Source organism: Musca vetustissima, unplaced genomic scaffold, assembly GCF_032173495.1.
Source record: "Musca vetustissima isolate MV318-11 ecotype Yass unplaced genomic scaffold, APGP_CSIRO_Mvet_v1 utg594, whole genome shotgun sequence".
In the NCBI taxonomy this organism is placed as follows: Eukaryota; Metazoa; Arthropoda; class Insecta; order Diptera; family Muscidae; genus Musca; species Musca vetustissima.
Window position 1 is genome coordinate 64,990 of NW_026888616.1, and position 6,852 is coordinate 71,841.

The window sequence follows — 6,852 nt, forward strand, 5'->3', positions numbered from 1 at the left end:
TTTTTTTTTTATTACAAATACTGTTTTAATCTATGTGAAACAAACAAACACACACCTTAAACATTCCGCTGAAAGATTTGCTTTTGTGTTTTGTTAAAACCTAATTAATGTGAATGAAAAAAATATGAAATAATTTTTTTTTTTTGAAATGATTATTTAAAAAATGCGTGTAATGCTAGTATTTTAGTTCACATAGTCTTTTCTAAAAAAATAATGATAGAAAGAAAATACCAAAAACTCTTACAACATACATATGCGATATGCATGTTCGTGATTCATTTAATCGGGCATATCAATACTTATTATGGGTACCACCGGTTTCATGCTATCATTTTTAGCCGATTTTTTACTCTTCTTCATGTGCTTGTCGAAATCACCCAAATGGGCTGTACTCGATGATGATGAACTACCATCCAGTGGTTGTGATTGTTGGGCATTGCTGCTGCTTTCAGCATGATAGGAAATATTACCATATTCTTGTAGAAAAGGCATGACCGAAATATAACACAAAATATAATATCACAATGTATAGAGAACAGTACTGTACAAACATTACCCAAAGCTCAAACAAATCACAACACACATTGGTCAAACAAATACCACCTCCCAATTCCATGTTACAAATTGATCCAATTTCAACGGCAAGGAGACAAATTGTAATGCATTGACGACCAAAAACAATTCCAGCTCAAATGAACGATCATGTTTTACAGCCCAGACACAGGCACCAACGCTGGCCACCGAACCAAATATCAAGGTGGCGTTTTGAGGTGAGATTGTCACAGGCCAGCAATTCGAACATTAATAGGATTATGTGGAGAGATAATGATATTAGCATGGCCTTAAATTGTGTATAGGAATCACCTTCAAGTCTGTAGTGAGGATAACGACACCATACTATTGCACCAATGGTAGCACCCAATGCTGCTATTGCCTTCCATATCCACAGTGGTGTAAAAATGAAATACCAAGGCCAATCGATGTAACCATCTAAGCGTAATGCAAACAACGTCACAAATGTAAATAAACTGCAGTGTACAATGAATTTGCTGGGATTAAAATCTCTAAATAAGGATTGCATATTCATTTTCCCCACAACTCATTCGGAGAGAGATAAGAAGCAGCATTAAGTAAATGAGAAAAACCCCATACACATACCAATCAACGAAAAATTACATGTCAAGCGGGCAGTCTTAAATTCTTTGGCGTACCATTTGTATGAAATCGAGTAAAATTATGTATGGGGACTATATAAACACATCGACCTAATTGAGCAACCGTTGCATACACCATTTGTTTTTGTTATCACACTTTATTCCGATTTTTTGAATGAATGATGCACCAAACTACCAATATTTGTGCGATTGTGACAAAATTTTGCACAGAGTACTGAATTAGGCCCAGACTGATGGCTGCGAAGTTTTGTTAAAATCTGTTCATATTTAGATATAGCTCCCATATATAGTTTCGTCCGTTTTTATACCCTTCACCACACTGTGGTACAGGGTATTATGTCTTTGTGCATATGTTTGTAACATACAAAATGAAACGAGATAGACACATGGTTCGTTTTGAGAATATGCATAGAATCACTTTCTGAGTCGATTTACGCATCTCCGTCCGTCTGTCTGTCCACATTAAATTGCAAACAAAGTACAGGTCGCATTTATAATCCGAATTTGATGAAAGATGGCACGAAATTTTTACAGCGATTTGCACGAAATTTGTCACAGCGTAATGAATTATGTCTAGAATGGTTTGTGTTAAGTTTCCTGAAAATCGGTTCAGATATATATATTTTCGTCCGATTTAGGGTAGATGGTGTACCAAAGTCCTTTAATATACTTCGATTTGCACGAAATTTAGCACAGCATTATGAATTAGGTCTAGAAGGATGTGTATTAAGTTTCCTGAAAATCGGTCCAGATTTAGATATAGCTCCCATATATATTTTCGACCGATTTAAGGTAGATGGTGTACCAAAGTAACTTATTATCTTTCGATTTGCACGAAATTTGGCACGGCCTAATGATTTAGGTCTTGAATGATGTGTGTTAAGTTTCTTGAAAATCGGTTCAGATTTAGATATAGATCCCATATATATTTTCGTCCGATTTAATGTAAATGGTGTACTAAAGACCACATATATCATTCGATTTGCACGAAATTTGGCATAGCGCAATGAATTAGGTCTTGAATTGAATGAGTGTTAAGTTTCGTGAAATTCGTTTCAGATTTAGATATAGCTCGGATATATATTTTCGTCCGATTTTCAGTAAATGAGACACCAAAGACCCAACGTTAGGCGGATGGACACAAAATTTTGCACAAAGTACTAATGTTAAAATAACCTAGCTTGTTGAAATCGGTTAAAATTTGTAAAGAGCTACCGATATGCACAAAATATACTGAAATTAGTATAACATAATCTGTGACAAGTTTCGATGAAATCGGTTTGGATTTCGATATAGCTTTCCTATATATATATATATATATATAAATTACATGTATGTTCGTGATCGCTAAACTCAAAAACTACTGCACCGATTGGGACAAAATTGTGTGTACATGCTCTATGGGGCGTGAGGAGTGTTTCTGTGTAGTTTGAAGTTCATCCGACAGATGGCGCAATATTTAGTTTTTTGTGGTTTTTCACCATAATTCAAGAACTACTGCACCGATTTTGACCAAACTTTACGTATATGCTCTATGAGGCGTGAGTAGTGTTTTTGTGTTTAATTTTAAGTTCGTCCGACAGATGGCGTGATATATAGCTTCTTTGTGTTTTGCCCGATTAAAAATTAGGTGCTTAATCGGCGTGTGCCGACGTTAAGTATTCCGACACCGACTCATATATAACCTGTTTTCGTTAAAAGCCCGTGGGAGTCAAACGAAAACAGAATAACTTATAAAATTGAAGTACAATTAATTTAAATCTATTTATAAAAAATGATGTAAAAATTTAGGACGGAGGCACCGAGTTGACTCAAAATTTCTTTCAGTTGTCTGTAATTGAAGTGGGAATGCTTTTTAGAAAAATCAGCGAAAATCTTGCAAAACATATTTTGAATGAACGGCTGGACCGATTTGCCTACCACCACACTTTGGTACAGGATATTATGTATTTGTGCAAATGGTTCTATTGACAATATGCATAGAATCACTTTCTGAGTCGATTTATGCATCTCCGTCCATCGGTCCGTCTGTTGGTGTTAAATTGTAAACAAAGTACAGGTCGTATTTATAATGCGATTTGGATGAAATTTGGTACAGCTCATTTGTTTGGCCCAAGGACGAACGAACCCTATTGGGGAAAATCGGTTCAGATTTAGATATAGCTCCCATATATATTTTCGTCCGATTTTATGTAAATGGTGTAACAAAGTCCCTATATATCTTGCACGATTTGCACGAAAGTTGACACAGCGTACGGAATTACGTCTAAAATTATGTGTGCTAGGGTATCTGATTAAGATTAAATTTATTTAAATAAAATCGATTTAAATAAATTTGTCCCATTATACGCAAACGACTCTGAACTTGCTCGAATGAAATGACATTTAGCATAGGTTCCAGATAGGCCCGGTAGTACAAAATGAAAAAATTCGCTGCTGCAAACATAAATTTACTGTGAAAAAAATTCATATCGGGGGGCCCGGGACCCCCGGTCCGCCCCCCTGCGTACGTCCCTGGGGTCTGCTAGTATATATATATATATATATACAGTAGCTCCATCGCAAAAGGACAAAAGGAGTATTTATTAAAACCAGAAGATTTTTGGAAGCAGGTAATTTGATGATAGATCATCTTAAAATACATTTCTATTGATAGTTCTCATTATATTAAGGTTCTGTTTACTGACGAAAGCAAATTTAACTTGCACGGGTCAGATGGAAAGATGTATGTGTGGCGTAAGCCAAATGCTGAATTTAATCATAAGAATACAAAAGCCACTGTTAAGCACGGAGGAGGTTCTGTTACGGTTTGGGGCTACATGTCGAGTGCGGGAGTAGGCAATTTGCATTTTATTGATGGTAAAATGGACAATTTTGTCTACCTCAACATCCAACAACCTCAACAAGCTTTGGTTGATCCATAACTGCCCAAAACTTATACAAACACCAGCACAGAGCCCAGACCTTAACGCAATTGAGCATCTTTGGGAAGAATTAGCTAGGAGAGTGTATGAAAAAAAATTAACTCCTTAGTACAGCTTAAGGTGGCTTTACTGGAATCGTGGAACTCCATAGAGCCGGAGGTATGCCAGAATTTGGTCAAATCAATACCGAAGCGTTTACAGGCCGTTCTGGACCACAAAGGATATACAACTAAATATTAATTTCTCGATTTTTTCATTTTTTAACATTGATACTTTGGTTTGTCCGATTTTGCGTTGAACTCAATAAATTGAGTTAATTTTGTTTTTCTGACGAAATTTACTGTTATCACTAGAAAAGTTGTTGTTTTTTGTATTGTTCAGAAATATAAGTAAGTAATGTGTAAATAAAAGCGAAAAAAACTACACATTTAGACAATTTTTTTGAAATGTATAGCATTATTATATCTGACAACCACTTGTCCGCACGGGTCGTCTCCACTCGAAGAGAGGCGACTAAATATCCTTAAGGTCAATGCCATAATTATTGATGACCTCCCCAGAAAATATATTCGGATCCGAGCTAACAGATCCCGACCCCGGAGGCAACACACCCCTTGACGTTGAGCTGGTTGCCTACACTTATTCGGCAATAATTTTCAATTATATTTACAGAAATGTTTATCTTGCACGATTTGCACGAAAGTTGACACAGCGTACGGAATTACGTCTAAAATTATGTGTGCTAGGGTATCTGATTAAGATTAAATTTATTTAAATAAAATCGATTTAAATAAATTTGTCCCATTATACGCAAACGACTCTGAACTTGCTCGAATGAAATGACATTTAGCATAGGTTCCAGATAGGCCCGGTAGTACAAAATGAAAAAATTCGCTGCTGCAAACATAAATTTACTGTGAAAAAAATTCATATCGGGGGGCCCGGGACCCCCGGTCCGCCCCCCTGCGTACGTCCCTGGGGTCTGCTAGTATATATATATATATATATACAGTAGCTCCATCGCAAAAGGACAAAAGGAGTATTTATTAAAACCAGAAGATTTTTGGAAGCAGGTAATTTGATGATAGATCATCTTAAAATACATTTCTATTGATAGTTCTCATTATATTAAGGTTCTGTTTACTGACGAAAGCAAATTTAACTTGCACGGGTCAGATGGAAAGATGTATGTGTGGCGTAAGCCAAATGCTGAATTTAATCATAAGAATACAAAAGCCACTGTTAAGCACGGAGGAGGTTCTGTTACGGTTTGGGGCTACATGTCGAGTGCGGGAGTAGGCAATTTGCATTTTATTGATGGTAAAATGGACAATTTTGTCTACCTCAACATCCAACAACCTCAACAAGCTTTGGTTGATCCATAACTGCCCAAAACTTATACAAACACCAGCACAGAGCCCAGACCTTAACGCAATTGAGCATCTTTGGGAAGAATTAGCTAGGAGAGTGTATGAAAAAAAATTAACTCCTTAGTACAGCTTAAGGTGGCTTTACTGGAATCGTGGAACTCCATAGAGCCGGAGGTATGCCAGAATTTGGTCAAATCAATACCGAAGCGTTTACAGGCCGTTCTGGACCACAAAGGATATACAACTAAATATTAATTTCTCGATTTTTTCATTTTTTAACATTGATACTTTGGTTTGTCCGATTTTGCGTTGAACTCAATAAATTGAGTTAATTTTGTTTTTCTGACGAAATTTACTGTTATCACTAGAAAAGTTGTTGTTTTTTGTATTGTTCAGAAATATAAGTAAGTAATGTGTAAATAAAAGCGAAAAAAACTACACATTTAGACAATTTTTTTGAAATGTATAGCATTATTATATCTGACAACCACTTGTCCGCACGGGTCGTCTCCACTCGAAGAGAGGCGACTAAATATCCTTAAGGTCAATGCCATAATTATTGATGACCTCCCCAGAAAATATATTCGGATCCGAGCTAACAGATCCCGACCCCGGAGGCAACACACCCCTTGACGTTGAGCTGGTTGCCTACACTTATTCGGCAATAATTTTCAATTATATTTACAGAAATGTTTAAATGGGGGGCCAGAAGTGTTTAAAAATATAATAAGAGAAACAGCACGAAGCTGTCGTCTGAAATGGGGGCCAGAAGTGTTTAAAAATATAATAAGAGAAACAGCACGAAGCTGTCGTCTGAAATTCTGTCGACGGAAAATGTTTTATATCCAGCATTGTAATAATGCCACAGCCCAAAGGTTTTTGGTCATTTTTTTCGACGGCTATAAAAACATAAGCAACATTGTCAAAATACACAAGACAACAATGTAAATACCCTGTAGTACATGTGGTGTCATCTATCGCTTTTGTCGCCTATTAGGGTGACGTGTCTACACCATTTCAAAAATTTGCCTACATATCATGTAATAAGAAGAAGCATTGGTTATGTTAACAGCCAATTGAGCATGGCTATGCTTCTTCTTATTTTTCTTTATTTTCTTTTATTGCAAACAAATTTTGGCGGTAGGAGACAGACATTTTGTTAACACGACAAAAACGTGAGTGTATAGTGATTAAAGGAAATTGGTGGATTAATTATTTTAATCGGTGAAGAAAAATATGAGCAAAAGAAATTATAAAAGACTTGTAACAGTGTACCAAAATAGGAACAGTGACACTATAAGCGGCGAATATGAAGTATTTGTTGAGTATGGACACGGAACAAGGTTTTGTGTAGCAGTATGAAGATTTATCGACCCAAAATTG

General features: G+C 36.2%; 1 pseudogene; it reads right to left on the reverse strand.

Moving 5' to 3' along the window:
- Nucleotides 1-279: 279 nt before the first annotated feature.
- LOC133336497 (transmembrane protein 185B-like) lies at nt 280-1,087 on the reverse strand (annotated as a pseudogene).
- Between the last annotated feature and the right edge of the window lie 5,765 nt (nt 1,088-6,852).